The following is a 22,961-nucleotide window of genomic DNA, read 5'->3' as shown; positions in this document are numbered from 1 at the left end:
AATTCAGAGCATACAAAGAAGTGTATCCCAGTGAGGTGGTAATTACTGAGCTCAGCAGCCTATTGTTAAGATATTAAATTAAAGCCAAATAAGATACCTAACAACACTGCTTCTTAAAAATAGTGACTCATAGCCTAATTGACGTGAGAATCAAATAAATATTGTGGAACTGCTTTAGGGGGAAAGACTTCTTTTGGATTTAAGTTTCATTTAATGGAATTCATTGAACATATCCAAAAAATTTCCATAAATTGTCTAATAAAAAGCATAAAGTCTTAAAGAGTTTTAAAAAGGGATGATGAAACTCTTTCCCTTTGCCACCCACTTCATGAAAGGAGGAATATAGTGCTGTAAATTCCCCTGTAATTTTAGTAATGGGGACCTGGATTTGGAAGAGAATGTCTAGGTAAAGAGTCCAAGCTGGCACAAAACTGCCCAAAATATATAAGGAGGTGGGCTTTCAAGAGTTCTGACAAGAGAGCAGTTGGATGGAGGAACTTGACTATGATGCATTAGACATATCAGTCCCAGAGTAAACGTTCACTCAGTCAGCTTGTGGTTTTGTTTTCCTCGTGACAGAATATTGATTTGATGGGTTCTTTTCTTCTAGTTCGCTCTACAGGTTTTATTTTAAGCAGCTTCTATGTTGCTCTCTGTTATACCTTGGCATCTTAGAAGGGTTTCTACGTAACAGTTAGGTAGTCTTGATAACTTTTGTCACTGAAACTAGGTCCTTCCCAATCAAGTTGAGAGAGAGTCAGAGGAGACCTTAATGTGAGGCAGAATGAGCAGACTATTTGGCATCACAGAACAGAATTTTTTCTCTAATGCATCTGAAGGTGTATTTTCAGTGAAATTGTTAGCATTTTGTTTCTTTGCTTTCTCACTTAGAATGAGAGGATAAAAATACTTAGAGGATCCCCATGCTGGAAAAAAATAAAATAAAATAAAATTAAAAAAATACTTAGAGGAATCTTGTGTCATTAAAAGAAATAATGTATGCAAAGAATCAGATTTAGTAAGTGCTCAAAAAAGTTTCCTTTGGACACTTTATTACTGGAAGGCTATTTTCTAGCTTTCTCCTCTCTTACTTTCTAGATTGAATGTACCTCAGGGTAACTGCCAGAGTCAAATTCTTTTTGTAAAAAGATAGTATCATTATAGGTCAAGTATTTTGTATATGCAATGTACAATTCTCAATTAAAATGACAAGTAATATAAAGTGATAATAACATAATAAGAAATACAAATAGAAAAAAAATGGGAACAGGAAAAGACTATTAAGGCCTGAAATAATGGAGCAATCAGACATAACAAATTAAAATAACTATCCTTAATGTATTCAAGGGGATAGAAGAACAGATGGGGGATTTGGGGAGAGGCTAGTAACTCTTAAAAGTCTAAGAAATTATAAAATTGGAAGATGAAATATTTGAAGTTGAGGACTCAACATGTGACAGGAAAAGCAGATTAGATACAGCTAAAGAAAGAAAAAATAACTGAAGGATAGGCCAGAGTAAAATATCTAGAATGAAACTCAGAGAAGCAAAAGAGTGTGGGAAATAGAAGAGAGGGCCAAAGACAGTCAGGAGGTCCTACATGCATGTAGTGGAATCCTAGAGAAAGAGAGAATAATGCAGAAGCAATACTTGAAGTAATGCCCGAGAATTTTCTGAAACCAATTGAAGACATCCAATCCTTAATTTCAAGTTCTACATATTATGTCCCTAGGCAAGATCCAGTTTCCTGAACGGCCATCAGGGGGGTCAGCTCATACAACCAGTGCTGGAGAATTAGCTGCGCATGAATGGAACTTAGAACAGTAAGAAATGGAGGGTATCTAGAAAGATAAATTCCCCTTCCATTCTTTTCCATTGACTGTTCCTAGCTGTGGTTCATTCTTGCAACCCCTACATAGAAGTTAGTGTGCTCAGCTACTAAGCAGCCTATCACGTCTCTTGGTAGTTTGATGAAATATGTTACCATATGTTACCATATTTCATTAAACTTGTATGTTGAATTCCTTGTATATTTTTTTGCCTCATTACCCCTTTTCCATATTCATACCACCCTGGGGGTACACTTCTCAAAGTAAAACATACATTTCCTAAGCACAATGTTGATAGAAAAAATACCGATTATAAAGGAGTATATATATTGTATGGTTTCATGTATGTAACATGCAAAGACAGGCCCAACTAAATTATAACATTAGTATTCAGGATAGTGACTAATTTGAGAAGGAAGACAGAATAAAGACTAGAGATGAGGGCCATTAGGGGAACTTTCCATGGTGCCTACAACTTCCTATTTCTTTGACTAGAACAGTATATATGTTAGTGTTTACTTTATGAAAACTTTTTGAATAGCACATTTGAGTTCTTTTCTATATATGTATTATAATTCACAATAAAAATGTAAACATCACACTAAAAATAATTTTAGGCGTCTTTCAAAATATGCAGTGATGGTTTTTGTGTCATGTTACACTATTTGGGAATCATCTCCCCACTTGTTAACTAATGGCAAGTATTCTAAATGAAGTTATACTGTTTGCTGGACGTCTTAATGCAGTTGACCCATAACACACATTTTTTATATTAAGAGAAAATGTTTCTATTCCTTTCTCCTTATCAGCCCCTCCAAAATATTCACATATGACCATGGGGCAAACACACAAAACATGAGGCTCATTTGATTCTCAGTGAACCATATGGTCCATCTAAACTATTACACAATTCCAGACTCTAGCCAAAATAAGCAAAAAAAAAAAAAAAAAAGTTTTGGAAAGAAAGCTAATGCTTATTCAACATCTATTATCCGTTACGGACTGCACCAGGACCTTATCTTTTGAAATTTCATGACAACCCTGTTAGATAGGGAGCCTTATCCTTATTTTAGTATCATTGATATTCATGTCAAATTCCCAAATAGATAATAAATGCTGCAAATGCAGCAGTTATTATTTCAATTCTTGGTATTGCATTAGTGCTAAATTAATAGATTATGAATAAGCCTTCCTAGGCCTTGATTTTTGATATCTAATAATATCAAAATCACCTCAAGGAGAATATGAGGTAAAATATCATGAAGTAAAATTTTAGTGTGCATTCATTCTACACATTTGGATCCTAATCATGCAATTCCCTGCTGCCTCTTGGCAGGGAAGCCAGTTCCAGGAAAGAGTTAATCTTCCTTTTAAGACATAGTTTATTCTCTTAACATTTTTCCTCTTTTCACTGCAGAAACAGGCCTATTAATCATTATTTTGAATCAAGGTTATGCAAGTCCAGGCAGTTCCAACTTGCAAACTGACGGAAGTTTGACCAACTAAGTCCAAATTTCCAGGACTACATTTAAGCACAGTGCACTTGTACCTTTACCTGTACTCATACTTTGCCAAGTGCATTTTCTCAAACTTTTCAGGGCTGGGATGCCTTCAAACCCGAAACAGCCTTCCTTGTATGCGGAATTTCCTCCATGCAGACCTCTAGGTGTTATAACACAGAGGCAGGTTGTCCTTGAGTGAGACTGATAGATAAATGAACCCATATTTGCTTCTTTGTTTCTCATCCCCTAACTTCAGCTGCTTTCTACCCGCTCCTTCCATGGCCAGTGCTTTTTCCTGCTGTTTGGCTCTCATGGTTCTTAGTTTAGCTGGGTTATAGCAGGTGGAGGTGGATTCATTATGGAGAAAGATCTAGCCTCTGTTTGCTTGTTATGTAGTTAATAAATCACCTTTCCCAGGGCACATCAGCTGAGCCAAACTAAAAGGAACATTTCTCAAGGAGGCCAAAAGGCAGGATAAAAATCTTTCCCAAAATGCAGTTTACCAAAGTAGCTGCCAACTCTACTCTTTCTACATGGAAGGCCAGTCTTCGTCTTATTTGTAGTCTCTAAAGTATGATCTGATATCTCACAGGCATTTCCTTTCTGGATCTTATTTTAAAATTAATTCTCATTTAATGTGGGCTTATAATGTGGTTGACACTGAATAAGAAATTTCACAAGTTTCTTTCTATCTCACTAAGCCTCAAAGGCAACTTGGTGAAGTAAATATTTTAATCCTCACTTTATAGATAAGAAAACTGACAGTCAAAGAGGTTAAGTGACTGTTGAAGTCCTCCTGGTAAGCTACAGAGCTAAGGCCCTAACCTCCACCTCGTTCTTTCCACTACACACAGTTTGGGAGGAAAAGTAATTAATATGAAGATTCATAGGCCGTGTGCATTAAGCTGCCTACTTATACTCAGCAGGTCTATTATAAGATCGTTATATTTATAAAGCGCAGGATTATACATGCAGTTTGCAATCAGATACCTACAGGGATCAAACTACTTAGTTCATAGTGCTTTGATCTTAGCCAAGGAAAGGTCTTTCCTGAATCCATGGAGCAGATTGTGAGGCATGCTCCTCGGAGGTAAATAAGGAAAGAGAGGTGATATTAACAAACTTTAAAACCTAGATAGTCAGAGATAATATTTGATGATGCAGCACAGAGCTTTCTTATAGTAAAAAGCATAGTTTAACTTAGATAAAAATGTTGCAGTGGGATGACTTCATGACTGTTCATGAATGCAATCAGCTTCCTTACTGAGCATATTCAATTTTTACTGCATGAAAAAATTTTGGTGCTATTTTAACCCTCTCAAGTTCAACTTGCATTTTTATGTTCATTATTTTGGGAGTTGATGTTTAATAGGGATAAAGATAAGCTAAAGAGAGGAGGGAAAATTATATCTGTTTGTAAGATTTTTAGTGGTTTAATCTATAGAGCAGAGTATAGCTCAGGGAAATTCCTGTGGTGATATCTGTAAGCAAAATGTTTTAGCAAAATGTTAGATTTACTGAGAAGGCCATGTTACATTTTTCTTAAGTTGAGGTTGGAAGGTAGAAAGACTGACAAGTATTTTTTCTTTTTTATCTTGCCCAGAAACTTATACACACACACCTGGCACAACACATGTCATTCAGGTAGACCTCATCATTCATTAATAAGGCATCAACACAGTGTTGATTCGTTCATATCTTTTTCTGTAGAATCTAATTGACCATCCCCTTTGCAGAAAAAACTGATGAGTCCTGTTGTTGAAGACCCCTAAGAGATTCAGATAGTTCAGGCCAGGATTATATGTTCCATTTGCCTTTCTGATTCAGCAAATGAGTTAAGAAGTCACTGTGACTTATTCCATTGTGGCATTTGTTTGGTCCTTACACCTTTGATTTTAGCGATTTTTAAAGGCCCTTGCTGTTGATGCTGCCATTGTTTATTGGGGGAATTGAAAATGTAGTTATACATAATCATGGCTTATTGTGTTTGCTTTTGTAGAAAGAAGGATCCAGAGGGTAAATGTCTTCTTGGTATTTTCCAGCAGTGTGAACCATTTCTGGAAAGTGGCTATGATGAAAGTCCCCAGCTCAGGCACTGTTGTCATAGTCCTCTGTTCGCCTACTCTCTGGCTTCATGACCCAGTTCTTTCCTTTGCTTATACCACAAACCTTGTAGTCATCCTCACACTTCAAACACTGGAAATCTGTTTCTACTTTTCAGATATAAACCTGCCACTTCTCACCAGTACCATGGTTGCCACCCCTGATCTGAAGCACCATTATCTCTTGCCTGAGTTTCTGACTAGTTTCCCTGCTTCTTCCTTAACTTTCCTACAGCCAATTCTCAACCCAGCCCTAGAGTGATTCTTAAATATACTGCTCCTTAGACTAGAAGCATCAGCAGAACCTGAGAGCTTATTAAAAATTCAGAATCTCAGACCCTGCTCCAGACCTTCTGAATAAGAATCTGCATTTTAACAGGATCCTCAGTTATCATAAGACTATCAGTAGTGAAAGATTATGAAAAAAGTGATCAACCAACCAATGAACGAAAACAAAAACTCTTTGAATTTATCATAGACCAAAATGCAAAAAAAAAAAAAAAAGCCAAAAGTAAAATTTAAAAACATGAAAAATGGGTATAAAAGTGCAAGTCCTAATTTGTATTTTTTGACTCAGCAGATCTGGAATTCCTCTGTCAAGCTGCTACAGAAGTTTCTAAATACCCCAAAATCTTCACTAAAGTTTTTGCAGACCAGTTTCATAGACTGGCACCTGCCCAAGGACCACTCCCTCTCTTTCAGATCTAGCTGCTGGCTTTGCTCTCCTTGATGGTCCTGATATCACCTTTGTGCTTGGGGCCTGTGCTCCAACTGTTCCCTCTGTCTGGAGCCCTCTTTCCTAATTAACCACATGGTTAAATCCATCACCTTTTCAAGTCTTTGCTTAAAAGGTGATACCTGCTCTACTTACTGCTTGAATTGTTCTGAGGCTTCTCATATCTTTTTGTCCTTAGTCTTTGTTTAAATGTCTGTGACTCAGTTTCTTCATCTCTTAAGGAAGAATGACAGGGTTGTTGGGAGGATTAAATAAATGTATATTTATAAAAGAACCTAGAGCAGTGCCGAAAACATTTTAGTATATTATAAAGTGTTAAGTATTATAATGATTAGTGTACCTTAAATACATGGACGAAGGACTGAAAAATGTGGTAACCCCTGGGAAGGGTTATAGAATTGATGGTGGGATGTAAAATATTTTGTATTTTTCACTAAATCATTTCTAGCTCATTTAAAAATTTTGCAATGGATATTTGTTTCTTTAACAATTAATGAAACATGCTACAGAGGATGAAAGGAAAGCTTTTTGTGGTTGGTCTGCTTCTTCTATCTTATTTCCCAAAGGGACGTGTACTTGAAATTAAATTGTCATAATTATAACCATCAGAAGAGCATTAATAGTAATAAGATTTTGTGCAGTATTTACACTATGGTGCTTGGCCTTGTGCCAAGTGCTTCACATGTATTATCTCATTTACTTTTTAAATTCTGGATTTCATTTATTTTTATTATTTTTGTGGTAAATATTGTACCATTATTAATTTATTGCCTCTCAGCTCCAAATTTATCCCTTAATACCTGCTCTATCATGATGCATAGAGCTCCTTGAAGGATATCTGCTTTAAAGTGAGCGCGAGGTTAAGGGTTCTTAGCAGAGGGTGATAGAGGGGCATTGTAAGAGAGAGGGTCTCCCCCACGTTTCCAGCTGTAGCACACACAGCAAGTCCCTGGTGTGGATGTGAGGCTCTGGCAGTTTCTTACTTTCTGATGCTTCAGACTCATTTATGTTTCCTACTTAAGTCTAAAAAATCAACCATTTCTCTAAGAAGCCCTGGTTCTTTCTGATGGAGACAGATGTTACAAATCTAGATCTGCGTGCTAAGTGTGTTTTTGCTACTGAGGTGCTGTCAGTCTTTTTAACTTTAGCCATTCTTGTGGATTGTTAGTATTATGTTATTGGGATTTTAAGTTTCTTTCTCACTGATGAGTAATGAGGTAAGCACCTTTTTATATGTTTTTTGACGATTTACATATTGTTATTTATGAAATGTCCAGATCATGTGCCCATTTTATTGCTTTTCATAGTTTTAAAAATTGAATTGTAGGACTCCTTTGTGTATTCTGAATATGATTGATAAGAGTCTTTATTGAATATGCACATATACAGGCAGTATGTTGTAATTATCTTCTCTAAGTCTGTGGCTTGCCAGTTCACTTATTAATTAATTCATTTTAAAATTTGTGTGCAGTGGTATTGATTTATTTTGTTGTTTATATAATTTTAAATATGTTAGAGCTTAAGTTTTCCATTTCATTATTTGTTTTCTATTTGTTTCTTCTGTCTTTTGTTCACCTATTTCTCTCTTATTGCCCTCCTGGGAATTCTATGAACATTTTTGGGGTTCTCTCTTCATTTATAGTGTTTCTAAGTATATCACTTTGTATAGCTTTATTAGTAGTTTCCCTGGGTATTAAAGTATACATATATAACTTAAAACAGTCACAGTTCCTGTTGTGGTGCAGGGGGTTAAGAACATGATGTTGTTTCTGTGAGGATATGGGTTTGATTCCTAGCTTTTCTCAGTGTGTTTAGGATCTGGCATTGCTGCAGGCTGTGGTGTAGGCTGCAGATGTGGCTTGGATCCAGGGTTACTGTGGCTGTGGCCTAGACCTTAGCTGCAGCTCTGATTCTGTCCCTAGCCTGGGAACTTCCATATGCCACAGGTGTGGCCATAAAAAGAAAAAACAGACAGTCAACAGGTATCAGTGTTTTACCACTTCAAGTAAAGTGTAGAAATGTTACTTCCATTTAATTTACTTTGCTTCCCCACTTTTAAAAGAATTTTAAGAGTTTTTTTCTCTATATATCAAATACCTCATCAAATGATGTTATAATTTTTATTTCAATCATGAAATATAATTTACTGAACTCATGAGAAGGATTCTCTGTTGTATTTCTTATTCTATCTATATCCCTAGTTTTACCCATTCCAATAGTCTTCTTTCTTTTCTGAAGTGTCAAGCCTTCCTTAATCATTTGTTTTGTGTTTAGAGAACTTCCATTAGCAATTTTTCAAGTATAGGTTTACTAGTGACAAATCCACTTAAATTTTGTTCACGTAAGAATGTTTTTAATTCCCTTTAATCCCTGAAAGATATTTTTGCCAGATATAAAATTCATGTTCTATTTTCTTCTGGCCTGATGGTTTCAGATGAGAAATCATTCACTCATATTGATATTCCTTTACAAATAATGTGTCACTTAAAAACTTCTTTTTCAGAGTTCTCACGTGGCTCTGCAGGTTAAGGACTCAACATTGTCCCTATGAGGATGTGGGTTTGATTCCTGGCCTTAATCAGTGGGTTAAGGATCCAGCATTGCCACAATCTGTGGCATAGGTCACAGATGTGACTTGGATCTGGTATTGAAGTGGTTGTGACAGGCCTCAGCTGTAGCTCCAATTTGATGCCTAGCTTGGGAACTTACATGTGTTGCAGTTGTGGCTGTAAAAAGGAAAACAAATAAAAAATTTAAAAACCTTCTTTTCCTTTGTCTTTAGCTTTCAGAAGTCTAATTATGAAATGTCTTAGAATGAATTTCTTTGAGTTTATCCTACTTGAGTTTTCTCATCATTTTGAATCTGTAAGTTTATGTCTTTTTCAAAGATGGCACAAACAGAAAGATATGCCATGCTCTTGGATCGGAAGAATCAATATTGTCAAAATGACTGTGATACTCAAGGCAATCTACAGATTCAATGCAATCCCTATCAAATTATCAAAGACATTCTTCACAGAATTAGAACAGAATATTTTAAAATTTGTATGGAAAAACAAGAGACTCCACATGGCCAAAACAGTATTGAGAGAAAAAAAAAAGGAGGAATCAAGCTTCCTGACTTTAGACAATTCTGCAAAACTACAGTCATCAAAACAATATAGTACTGACACAACAATAGAAATATAGATCAATGAAATAGTAGAGAAAGCTCAAAATAAACCCAAGCATCTACAGACAGCTAATCTATGACAAAGGAGGCAAGAACATACAGTGGAAGAAAGTCTTTTCAATAAATGGCGCTGGGAAAACTGGACAGCTACATGTAAAAGAATGAAAGTATAGCACTGTCTAACACCATATATAAAAATTTACTCAAAATGGATTATAAAGACCAAAATATTCATCCAGATACTATAAAACTCTTAGAAGAAAACATAGGCAGAATGCTCTTTGACATAAATCACAGCAACTTCTTGTTTGATCCACCTCCTGGAATAATGATAATAAAGACACAAATAAACCAATGATATCTTTTGCAAATTTGGGGAGTTTTCTGTAATTATTTTATTTGAACCACCCACTTTTTTTTTCAGTTCCTGTCTCTCTCTTGTTTTTCTGGGACTCTGATGATATGAATCTTAGCTTTTTTGTTATTATCCCATAGATCCCTAATACTTTTCTTTTCCATTTTTTTTCTCTATGTTGTTCACGTTGGGTTTATTTTATTGATCGGTCTTCATTTTCACTGATTCTATCATCTATTATATTCACTATACTCTTGATCACATCCAGCTAGTTAAAAAGAATTCAATTGTCATATTTTATAGTTATACAATTTTCATTTGGTTCTTTTTAAATAATTTATTTGTTGTTATTGTATGGTCTTCTGTTTTTTCCTTTGTTTTAGAAGAATTCTTAAATTATTTTTGTGGTATTTTGATGATGGTAGTTTTAAAATCATTGTCAGATAATTTCAATACCTGATTCATCTCATCTTGGCATCTGTTTGGTTGTCTTATCATTCTGGTTGTGATTTTTCTGGTTCTTGGTATAATAAATAACATTTGAGTATCCTGGATATTTTGCATATTATAGTATAAAACTCTGAATTCTGTTTAATCTTTTTTAGCCTGCATTCCCTTGTTGAGGTGTAGTGCAAAGCCTGGGTGGGCATGTATATTCAGCTTGCCACTGTGCAAATGTGGGGCACTGGTTCACACTGCTTTTTTGGCAGAAGGGTGGGGTGGAAATTTGGTTCCTCCCTTGGGCCTTCTGATACCTTATCAGTGCAGGTGTGACATGGCTCAGACTGAGTTTTTCCTCAGAGAGGGCCCAGCTGACATCAGGGGAGGAGTGAAGTGTCAACTAGTGCTTTCTTTGCCTTGCTGGTATCACTGTGTGGGGAGATTGGGGTACCATTGTCTAACATTCCCATATAGAGGGTGAGGGAAGTAAAGTGGTAGAGGATATGGGAGTTAAAGATTGACTTGCTTCTTGGTCCAACTGAAACTGTAGGACTGTATATAGGAGGTGGGTTTTCTGTTGGTGTTTGGTTTTTGAGTAGGGTAGTTATGGCCTTAAGAAAGGCTACCTCTTTTCTGGTATTCTGACTAGGAGGAATAGGCTTTTCTAGGAATTATGTACCCATTAGCAGTTCTGGGTTGGAGGCTTCTGCGGGTATATGGAAGGCAGTAAATAAATGCAGAAACTCACCTTAAGTCCTAGGGTTTCTACACAGTATGCCTTTTTCTGTCCACTTTCTAGAGCCCATGTGTTAGGTGAATCGTGAGAAGTTGAATCAGGGAGGAAATGGGCTAATTTATTTCAGTTAAAACTGAAAGTCACCAAGTATACCTTTTAAAGAGCCTATGTTTTAAAATTTTATGAGATTCAAGTTACAATTTTGTTTGTTTGTTTTTTTGTTTTCATGGGTAATAATCTCAAACTAAAAAAGATGTTAGGTGTTGATTTTTCGTGAACATTGTTATGTCAGGTTTAGGAAGTTTCTATTTCTTATTTGTTGGGAGGTTTTTTTTTTATTAGTCATATGTATTGAATTTTGTCAAGTGTTTTTCTACATTTGTTGAGATAATTATGTTTTTATTAGTTTCTTAATCTGCTGAAGTACTTTTATTAAGTTTTGAATGTTAAACTAATTTTGTATTTCTAGCACAAATCCCACTTAGACATGATGTATTATTTGTTGGATTAAGTTTGCTGAAATTTTGTTTAGAACTTTTGCATGCATTTTCATTAGACATAATGGTCTACAGTGTATTTTTTCTTACTGTTCCTTTGTCAGGTTTTGGTATTAGGGTTTTTCTTCAGTACTACTGCTTATATATTTGCTAACTTTTTCAGACCTTCTCAATGCCCACAAAACTCATTTCTGTTTCTTGTTTCAGCAGGTCTTCTTTTGATATATTCCTACTTTGCCAACAATAATTAAAGCTTCTAATGGTTAGTAATTAACTTCAAGGTCAAGAATAAATTAGTATACATTTGAATTACAATCTTTGATTTATGGTGGCTCCAAAATGAAGGTAATTAAATATTACAGCATTAAACTGTGATCAAATCTTTAAGGATGAATATTCAAGTGGTTTATTTAAATTAAAAAACTTGAAATAAAAGGCTACAAATTTTATAGTAATTCTTCCAACTATCATTTCTACAGCTTCTTTTTTTTTAGGGCTGCACCCATGGCAAATGTAAGTCCCCAGGCTAGGGGTCTAATCACAGATGCAGCTGCCAGCCTATACCACAACCACAGCAACATGGGATCCAAGCCATGTCTGCACCCTACACCACAGCTCACAGCAACAACAGATCCTTAATCCACTGAGCGAGGCCAGGGATCAAACCCACGTCTTCATGGGTAATAACTGGGTTCATTATTACTGGGCCATGATGGGAATTCCAATGGCAATTTTTTTTTTAAGTTTCTTTTCCTAGTGGAACACTTTAGTGACAATGAAGGATACAAACATGGTCCATCCTTGAACTTGTTCCTCTTCCCCCACTTTCCCTGACAGCTGAACTTCCCTAAATTGTTGTGAACGAGTTATGCAAAGTGGTAATTACTTTGCATCTTTAGACAAGTGAAAACTTTTTACAAAGGATGGTTATTAAATGTTTAGCTTATTTAAGGAGGATGAAAACAGAAGAAAAAAGTCATTATTAGAAGAAATTTGGGATTTGAAGAACAAAAGAATACAAATACTAAATCTTTGACCCTGGGTTTGGTACCTCAAGGAGATTCTTCTATCTTTTTCCTTTGGACTAGTTTCACATGATGCAATTCCCTGGATCCTTAAATGCAATAATGCCTTACTTTTGGTATTTAAATCAGGTGATCACTAGAAACTAATTTTTTTTTAATTTTTATTTTTTTATTTTTTATTTTATTTTATTTATTTTTTTATAATTTTTACTTAAAAAATAGAAGTAGGTGTAAGACTGATAAATAGAATATGAATCTTCCATATGTTTCACATTTTTAAATTGTTTTCCGTTGTCCATAAAAGGGTTAACATGAATCTTAACATTTTTAGGTAATTTTAATAGCAGTGGTGTTTTAATAGCAGTAGAAAAATTAGGGCTACTTTTTTCTAGTACAGTGTTAATGGGAGTGTTTCCATCTATCAAGAAGTGTGTTTTACATCTCTATTATGTGCCTTGAAATGTGTCAGACATTTAAAAGGTTCTCAAATGCTCTTGTGCAAGGTTAGATCACAATGCAGTGTATCCCAAAAGAGAGCGTTGTTACAAAGTAAACTGTTTTTGAAATTTTTCTCCATGAACCTTCTCAAGTATTTTCATGGGAAAGAGAGGAGGAATTTTTCCTCAGGACCTTCCCTGTTCCTTCCATCTGCTACCTCTTGGTGTTCCCTCACATTGTACTTGCACAATAGCTGAGCCCTGAGAGCTTTCTGTTTTTCAGAGTTGTTCAAAATTCTGGGTTTACCAGTTAAACTCTTTGTTTTCAGGTTATTTTTGAATATTTGGAAAGTTGTATTTTCTGTCTTTTCATGGTATTTCAGCAGAAGATAAGGTGTTATATGTGCTATCTTTATCAAATATACATTTAAACATCACAATTACTCTGGATGGTAGGTAATGTTATCTGTACATGACATTTCTTTTTTTCTTTTTTTTTTTTTTTTTGATAGAGGATGAAACTCCAGCATGGAGAAATTGCCATATCCAAGGTTACACAGCTAGTTGATAACAGAGCATGTACTAAATTCTAGGTATACTTGAACCCACAACCCATGAACTAGAGTCAGGATGGTCTAGAGTCCATTTATAAGAATGTTCAGCAGAAGTGGACACCATGCTGTGAACAGCGCAGATTCATACAACACTTGAGAGACACTGGGAGGGTATATTAAGAATTCCTTTTACAACATTATCTAAAGTGATAAATGTTCAACCATGTCAGATAAGCAAGTGACTCTAAAATGAATGAGTGTCATTTTTCTACTTTCATGAGTTAGCAGATCTACTTATCAGAATTTCAGTAATATAAGTGAAATCTCAGCTTTCTTTTTGCACTGAATTAAAATTCCATAAACCTTAAAATTCCAAGAAAACCAATATTCTTATTTTTCTACATGAAAAGACAGTAAAATTAGAATGGAATTGGAAGATTCTGAAATCTTTGGAAAAGAGTGAAAGCTACCTCAGATATCATCTACAACCAAAAAAATCTCTTTTTTGGCTGAAAGTATAGCTGTATGGCTAACATTAATGGATAGAATTTTATATTTCTTATACTTAAAGATTTTATTTCACATTATTTATTAAAATAACTCCCCACTGTTATTATTTAATCATTAGAAATGTTTATTTTGTTACTCATTCTCTTACAGAAAAATGGGATAATAGGTTTGGTAGAATTGGTAGAACTGTCAAGAAAATTGAGATTTATCTTTTATCTGTATGTATACTGTAGGGGAGGGAAATTTTTTCTTTACCTTTCTTGGTTCTTAGATATTCTAATAAGCAAATTAACATATAGGATGGATTATTAGGAGAAAAAAACAATTTTAGTTACTATTTATGGGGTCCCTATAAGAAGACAAGACCCACAGTCACTCGGGCAGTTGAGGCTTATATATCATTCTGAGCTCAGGAGAAGCGGGGTAGGGATCTGGAACTTCGAAGGGGAGGAAGATAATTCATAGGAGGATTGATAGAGTAGATGTTTGGTGAGTGGATGGTTGCCATGTCATGTGATGACAGTAGACACAGAGAGGAATTTGATCTCCAAGCTCAGCTGAACTCTCTGCAGCTTGTTACACCAAGCCTGTATTCTTTGTAGTTATCGCTGGTGATGGCTCTCCCCCTGGACCAGTCTCTCTATCTAAATTCTTTTAGTCAGTTCAGGGAGAGGTAAAAGTTGTCCTTGAATCTTCTGGGTCTTGATTGTCTTCAGCTCAAAATACTCCACATACCAAAGTGACACATTTTGCAGAGACTTGTTTTGACCCCCTCACTGCCTTCATTCTGTAGAGGGTCTCACTAGCCTTAAGTTTACAAGGCAGTCACAAAACTCTGCTTAATATGATATTGAACACTGGTTCTCAATAAACGCTATAAAAACATGACATAGTATAGCAGACTCTGTGGATGTTTCTCTCTCAGAATATATAGGGGAGCTCTTTGAAGGCTGTTGTAGTTGCTGAGGATAATGACTCTCACTTTTAATCCTTTGGGCGCTTGGAACCATCACATCCAGATGGGCCTGTGTGTCACAGAGTCATTTCTTAAATGGTAGGGGCACCAAATACCCACTGCCTTGCCTCCACATGGGAGACAGCAGCTTGGTATGATCTTACCGCATTATAGTGAGGCTAGTTGCACCAGAAATCAATTCCTTGCTTAGCTTCTCTGCTTTTTTTTTTAAATCAACTATATTTTTTAATACTTAAAAAAAAAAAACAAAAATAAACACATGCTGTTACTTACCTATTATGACAGATACTAAAAGGCTATTCTGTCCCACTTGTATTTTTTAACAGCTTTATTGAGGTGTAATTTATATACTATAAAATTGTAAAGGTACCCATTGTAAGGGTATGGTTTGATGATGTTTACTATATTTACAGAGTTGTGCAACAATCTTGCTCTCACTGGACTCTCCTGAGAACCCTCCCTTAAAAAATAACACACAGGAGTTCCCGTCGTGGCGCAGTGGTTAACGAATCCGACTAGGAACCATGAGGTTGCGGGTTCGATCCCTGCCCTTGCTCAGTGGGTTAACGATCCGGCGTTGCCGTGAGCTGTGGTGTAGGTTGCAGACGCGGCTCGGATCCCGCGTTGCTGTGGCTCTGGCGTAGGCCGGTGGCTACAGCTCCGATTCAACCCCTAGCCTGGGAACCTCCATATGCTGCGGGAGCGGCCCAAGAAATAGCAACAACAGCAACAACAACAGACAAAAAAAGACAAAAAGACAAAAAAAAAAAAAAAAAAAAATAACACACAGAAAAATCCTAGTCTCAGGATGGCTGTTTAGGGAACTAAACAGATGTGGCAATTTAATCCAAAAGAATTATCTCCCTTGCCTATATTTCAAGAGATTCCTGGATTCAATTTTGAAATATATAGATGGATGCCTATATAGCCATTAAAATTGCTGCTTGTATTGCTTGATTCTATTTTTCCCTTTCCCTAGTCTCTTCTTTCATTGGTGGAGGAAACTGGGGTTATATATTATAAACATTACAAAGAATTTCATAGGCTGTTGAATGTGAAAAGAAAATGCTCATATTATTGGTATTTTTGAGGAAATTACTTAAAGTACAACAGATAGCAAAGTCACAATTAACGGTAATCACCTCCTTTCTTTCTGTATGTTTTAGAAATAATTTTATAATCATTCTTCTGTCTGTTCCAAGTTTTATTGTCTTCCATCCATTTCTCCTGCTGGCAGCTTCTCCCTGTGTTTTATGTGTTTGTCATTTTACCAGACTGGAAATACAACAGATATGAAACAGAAGCTGATTTTATCCCCATCTATGTGTACACCGTTACTTTATAACAAAGTTGTTTTGCTTTTTTTTTTTTTTTGAAAAAAAAATCTTAGAAAAAGACAAGTAGCTGTTTGATGGAAAATCTCTCCTAATCAGTTAGCCAGAGAACAGAGTTTGAACATGATATAAATTGATAGAGGGTGAAAAAATAATTTTCAAGCAAATAAGTTAGTGCAGCTAGGATGGGCAGAACAGGATGGCATTTGCCGGAGAGAAAACACAGTGTATGTGGTTAGGCAGTGCACTTGGAAAAGGTGACACTGGAAATCGTGAAAATCAAGCTTACCAGTGTTTATAGTAATGAAATAGCACTAAAAAAGTGTTACAAGTGAAGTTTTGGATATGTGACATATAAAGGAGGTTCATCTGCCCAGAATCCTTTTGATATCACTGTTCTGTCTCAGTTGATATTTTCCTAAACACCAGTAGAGGCCTCCAGACACTTCATTAAGTAGCAAACACACCATCCACACACAGTGGAGGGCACGATACCCAGGATGTCCACTGACGTGGAGAGGAATCAAATGGAATCTTTGAGGAGGAGGATTTCAGTAAGAGTCAGCTGTAATTAGAGGAGGTACTGAGCTTTGTTGCATAAGCTGCCCAAAGGTCCGTTACACCAGAAAATGCTTGGTCTAGAATAGAAGGAGGTCATGGTAGGTGTAATTATTGTTATTTTAGATCACATTTAACAAGCTGTTGCAATGTGAGCATTTCTCTGTTAACAATCTATTATGTTGTCAGTAAGACAGTTCTCTCGAGCCACCTAACTTGCCCAGTATTCTTGGAATCTAAACACAGCAATTGGACAGGAATGCAAATAAGGTAATTCAGAGACCCCCAACCTGAGTTATTTGGCAAATACCACTTTTCTGTCTCAAGTTTTTGACTGAGCATCGTCCTAAAAGAGGAAAAAGGAAAAGTTCGCAAGAGTCACTCCCCATGAAAGCTTCATCAAAAATATAAAGAGCCTACTAATGACAATCTGAAGCATCTCTTTTATTTGTAAGTATATGTGCATTTATATGTATGGTTGCAGATAAGCACCAAGGTCTACATAGCCATTATTGATTAACTACATGCCCCACCCCTAAATTTTAATGAATAATCACAATTGGAAGTCCTCTAATGCCTGCCCTAGGATGTCTGCTGCTTCTGATATAAATCTCCATTGGATTCTGCGTGTCACTGATAATATCCATTCAGCCCTAAACCTTTATTTACTGTTTTTAAAAACTCTAGCAGCTTCTTTATATTTTAAATTTTTTATTTTTTATTTTTTGCTTTTTAGGACCACACCTGTGGCATATGGACTTTCCCAGGCTAGGGGTCAAATTGGAGTTACAGCTGCCAGCCATAGCCACAGCCACAGCAAGGGCGGTGGAGGGGGGAGCCGCATCTGCGACCTATACCACAGCTCATAGCAACGCGGGATCGCTGACCCACTGAGCAAAGCCAGGTGTCGAACCCACATCCTCATGGATGCTAGTCGGATTCGTTTCCACTGCACCGTGACCGGAACTCCCTAGTAGCTTCTTTATATTTCAGACACTTTTCTGACTGAAGCTTTAGCTGACAGCATAAATACATTCATTTTGCTTTCACATCAATTGATTTTAGCTAATTAGGAGCATTGGGGGGGGCTTAATTTGATAAGGAAGTGTGAATGTGTTTTCCCCCCACAGCAGGATTGTTATTTGCTGGAGTATTAGGGGAGATTAATTAGGCACCGTTCTTCTGTCAGGTTGATGGTTTTTAAACAGCATTCCCCACACAGAAGCTAAAATGGTCAGAGTGAAAGCTGGGGTTTGGCCATTGGTTTGATTTGTCGGGTCAGGTTAGTTGCCTCTGGAATGGGAATCTGACAGAGATGAACACTTGTATGCCCAAGAGGCACCAAGTCTGACCTCTCCTTTTACAGACATTCCTCCTACTGCAGGTCTCCCCCTCATTTCAGAACCTCTCAGAGGAGGCTGTCTCTCTTCAGGCACTGTCGTTCTCTCCCAACCCAACAGCATCCAGTTTGGTGTTCATCCTGGCTCTTCTGAATTTTAAAGCCAGAGTCGCAGGTTTTGAAAATTCACTGGCCCTGAAGTATTTGCAGAAAATCTTTTGAACAGTTTGGGCCCTGGGATTTCTTTGTTCAGTCTCTTCTGCTGAAGGCAGAGCAGGGCTGGCTGGCTGTGGGTCGGCCAGGAGCAGTGAAGCAAAGGGAAACAAACAACAGAGCAGCTGAGATTCCTGCTAGGAGCTTGTTTGTAGATGGAGCCCATTCAGTGTCTTTTGTTTATTTGTGAGGCTTTACGTAGGGAATGCATAAAAAGGAACTTGAAATAAGTAACCATTTAGGAAAGGAAAAAAGGGACGTCTGACCACAACATTTTTAATTTTGAGGCGGAGAGAAATGCTCATTTATATAATGTGGATTCTCTGTGAAGATACGGTTGCTCTCTAAGGCATGTGCTTTGTGTTCCCTTTGTTTCTCTTGTTTTAAACTAATCATTTACCCATTTGTCTCTTATCCTGCTTGGGATCAATTCATAAATCCATAAATAAAATAATCTCTGAATGTCTTCCAGTAGTAACCATTTGATTGTGCAAATCAAACCTTGAATGCTAGTCTTATTACCAAAAGACTAGTTGAATTGTTAAAACCTTCATGGGCAATACCTGCCATTGTCTGATATTTATAACTATATTGACTATATATGCCTAAAATAGAGTGGAGGGAGGAACCTCTTAACAGAGTGCCTGGCTCTCTGAAAGAGTTCTTGGTAGAGTGGAAAAAATAGGATATTTGGAGATGCCATCTATCTGTTGGTTATAAATTTGTTCAGTTGGTCTTTATGATTTAGTTGTCTTCTTTGTAAAATGCAGATAATAATGCCTATCTTCTAGCATACTTTATCAGTATTAATTTTTTTCTTTTATTGTCCTAGTGTTTAGCCTGATCCTTCTTTATTTTAAAACAAAAGCCACAACCATTTAAGAATGGTTGGCAAATAATATGTATTTGTTTATATTCTGTTGCCCCCCATTAATATAAGCTCCATGACGATGTGGTATGTGTCTCATTCACCACTGCATTCCCCGCTCCTGTCATGCAGCAGATATTCAATAAACATTTGTTGTACAACTCAGTGAAATATCAGCTATTATGGCTCCTAATATTAATATTATTCTTATTTTTTGTAGTTAAAAATGAACTAGCTAAAATCCAACATAAACATAAATTATACAAAAATAAAAGCAGTATTTATATTTATATTTGAAATAAGGCTAAAAATGAATTATGTAAGCTTCCATCACAAAAACACAGGAAGAAAGAAAATAAAAAACAAAGGAAAAGAAAAAAATTCTAAAATTAAGATTAGAAATTGATGAAAAAGGAAACAAACATAAAAGAAAGTCACCAAACCAAATTTGATTTATTAAAAATACTGACAAAAGTGATAAATCTTTAACAAACTGACCCAGGGAAAAAGAGAGAAAACAAAATATTACCAACAACATCAGAAATTAGAAAGGTGGGTTTTAATATAGACACTAAAAACATTTTTTTTTTTTTTTTTTTTTTTTTGCTCTTTAGGCCCGCACCCACAGCATATGGAGGTTTCCAGGCTGGGGGTGGAATGGGAGCTACAGCTGCCAGCCAACACTACAGCCACAACAACTCAGGATACAAACTGTGTTTGCAACCTACACCACAGACGGCTCATGTCAATGCCATATCCTTAACCCACTGAGCAAGGCCAGGGATTGAACCTACATTCGTTGTGCTTGTTACCATTGAGTGACAACGGGAACTTCCCTAAGAACATTTAGAAAGGCGATATTTGAGAGCACTTTAGGCATCTACCATGTAGAGGAAATAAAACATTTTATGCAAAACAACTTACCAAAAGTGGTACAGTCTAAATGATCATATATATTTTGAGGAAATTGAATATATTATTACTAAAACTTCCCACAAGAAAACTCCCAAGACCAAATGGCTTCCTCAGAAATGCTTCTAAATATTTATTATAAAAGTAAGCTTGCAACAGCCATTTCAGAGAATAGAAGAAGAACATTTCTTAATACATTTTATGAAGCCAGCACAACCTTGATACCAAAATCTGATCAGGACACTACAAAAAATAAAAATTAGTAACCAAACATAGATATGAATTTCCCTTAAAATTAAACCCATAAATCCATGGCACACACACAAGTATCTATATCCCATTTAAAATGGGGCTTATTGTAGTTATTTAAGAGGGGGTTAACATTGAAATATCAATCAGTGTCACAGTTAAGTTCATAGCAGCATTACCTTAAAAAGTTATATACTAGAAATAACCCAAATGTCCATTAGCAGGAAAATAGGTATATAAATTGTGGTATTTAAAAAAAAATTGAAATATAGTTGCTTACAATGTTGTGTTAATTTCTGCTATACAGCAGAGTGACTCAGTTATACATATTCTTTTCCATTATGGTTTATCACAGGGTATTAAATATAGTTCCTTGTGCTACACAGTAGGACCTTGTTGTTTATAATAATTTGCCTCTGCTAATCTGAAACTCCCAATCCTTCACTCCCCTACCCTCTCTTCCCCTTGGCAACCACAAGACTGTTCTCTATGTCTGAGTCTGTTTTGTTTAGTAGATCTGTTGATTTGAGTCATATTTTAGATTCCACATGTAAGTAAGTGCTATCATGGTATTTGTCTTTCTCTTTTTGATTTATTTTGCCTAGTATGCTAATCTCTAGGTTCCTCATGTTGCTGCAAATGACATTATTTCATTCTTTTTAATGGCATCAATGTCTGTTGATGGACATTTTTAGGTAGCTTTCAGGTCTTGGCTGTTGTGAATAGTGCTGCTATGAACATAGAGGTGCATTTGTCTTTCAAATTATAGTATTGTCTGGATATATGCCCAGGAGTGGGATTTCTGGATCATGTGGTAATTCTGTTTTTAGTTTTCTAAGAAACAGTTTATATTCTCACCAACAGTGAGGGTTCCTTTTCTCTACACCCTTTCCAGTATTATTTTTGATGATGGCCATTCTGACTGTTGTAAGGTGCTCCCACATTGTAGTTTTGATTTACATTTCTCTAATAATTTGTGATGTTGATCATCTTTTCATGTGTTTTTTGGTCATTTGTATGTCTTTGGAGAAATATCTATTTAGATCTTCTGCCCTTTTCTTTTCTTTTCTTTTTTAAAGGGCTGCAAGTGTGGCATATGGAAGTTCCCAAGCTAAGGGTCCAATCTGAGCTTCAGCTGCTAGCCGACACCACAGCCACAGCAACACAAGATCCAAGCCCAGTCTGTGACCTACATCACAGCTCAGGGCAACGAAGGATACTTAAACCACTGAAAGAGGCCAGAGATTGAACCCACATCCTCATGGATGCTAGTCAGGTTCATTACTGCTGAGTCACAATAGGAACTCCCTTCTGCCCATTTTTTGATTGGGCTTAAATGTCCCGTTATCATACAAGTGAAGTAAGTCAGACAGAGAAAAATAAACATCATATAAAATCAGTTATATGTGGAATCTAAATTTTAAAAAGAACACAAATGGAGTTCCCATTGTGGCTCAGTGGAAACCAATTTGACTAGTATCCATGAAGACGCAGTTTCCATCCCTGGCCTCTCTCAGTGGGTTAAGGATCCGGCATTGCAGTGAGCTGCAGTGTAGCTCACAGACGTGGCTCAGATCTGGCGTTGCTGTGGCTGTGGCATAGGTCAGAGGCTACAGCTATGATTCAACCCCTATCCTGGGAACCTCCATATGCCTCGAGTGTGGTCCTAAAAAGACCAATAAAGTAAAATAAAATAGGACACAAATTAACTTATTTGCAGAGCAGAAACAAACTCACAAGTTTTGAAAACAAAGTTATGTTTACCAAAGGGGATAGGTTAGGGGGAGGGATGTATAGGGAGTTTGGGACTGGCATATACAAACTGTGGTATATGGAATGGTTGGCCAACAGGGACCTGCTGTATAGCAAGGGAACGCTATCCAATAGTCTGTGATAATCTATATGGGAACAGAGTCTGAAAAAGAGTGTATGTGTGTGTGTATATATATACACACACACATACGTATATAAAACTGAACCACTTTTTTGTACAGCAGAAATTGTCACAATATTGTAAATCAGTTATACTCTGATAAAACTTAAAAAGAAGTATAAATTTCTTTAGAATTAAAAAAAAGAAACAAAATCCTTTACCTGAACATTTTAGGTGGTTTTCAAATTACTGTCATTCTAAACAGTGCCTACATGGACTCCCTTTGCAGTGCCTGGAGTGCTCTGCTTCTGGCAATCTGTCATATACTTTCCATTCCACCATCATTCACTGCCAGGTCCACACAATTACTATGGTAGTGAGAAATGCCCTCCAGTGCATCGAGGGATCTTAATCATTCCAGACTTCTTTCCCAGAATGGCATCTCATAAGCTTATTTTAAAATAATGTTTCTAGAGACCATTCCTAGTTAGAGATCTTAGGTCTAGGTAAAGAAACAACTCAAGATTCATTACTTTAAACTCAGCTATATTCTCTGAGGAGACTGGGACATTATGGAGCAGTTGTTCTAAAACTTTCCAGTAGTTAACATTTTGCACATTTTTTAACCTAAAAATGACATGTTCATTTTGTGAGTATATTTAAAATTCCTAGTAATTCCTCAACTTTCCAGGTTTTCTGATTCCAGTAGAACCAAATTCTGATTAAAAGAAAAAGAAATGAAAA

This window comes from Sus scrofa, chromosome 15, assembly GCF_000003025.6.
Source record: "Sus scrofa isolate TJ Tabasco breed Duroc chromosome 15, Sscrofa11.1, whole genome shotgun sequence".
In the NCBI taxonomy this organism is placed as follows: domain Eukaryota; kingdom Metazoa; phylum Chordata; class Mammalia; order Artiodactyla; family Suidae; genus Sus; species Sus scrofa.
This window is presented reverse-complemented; position numbering follows the sequence as displayed.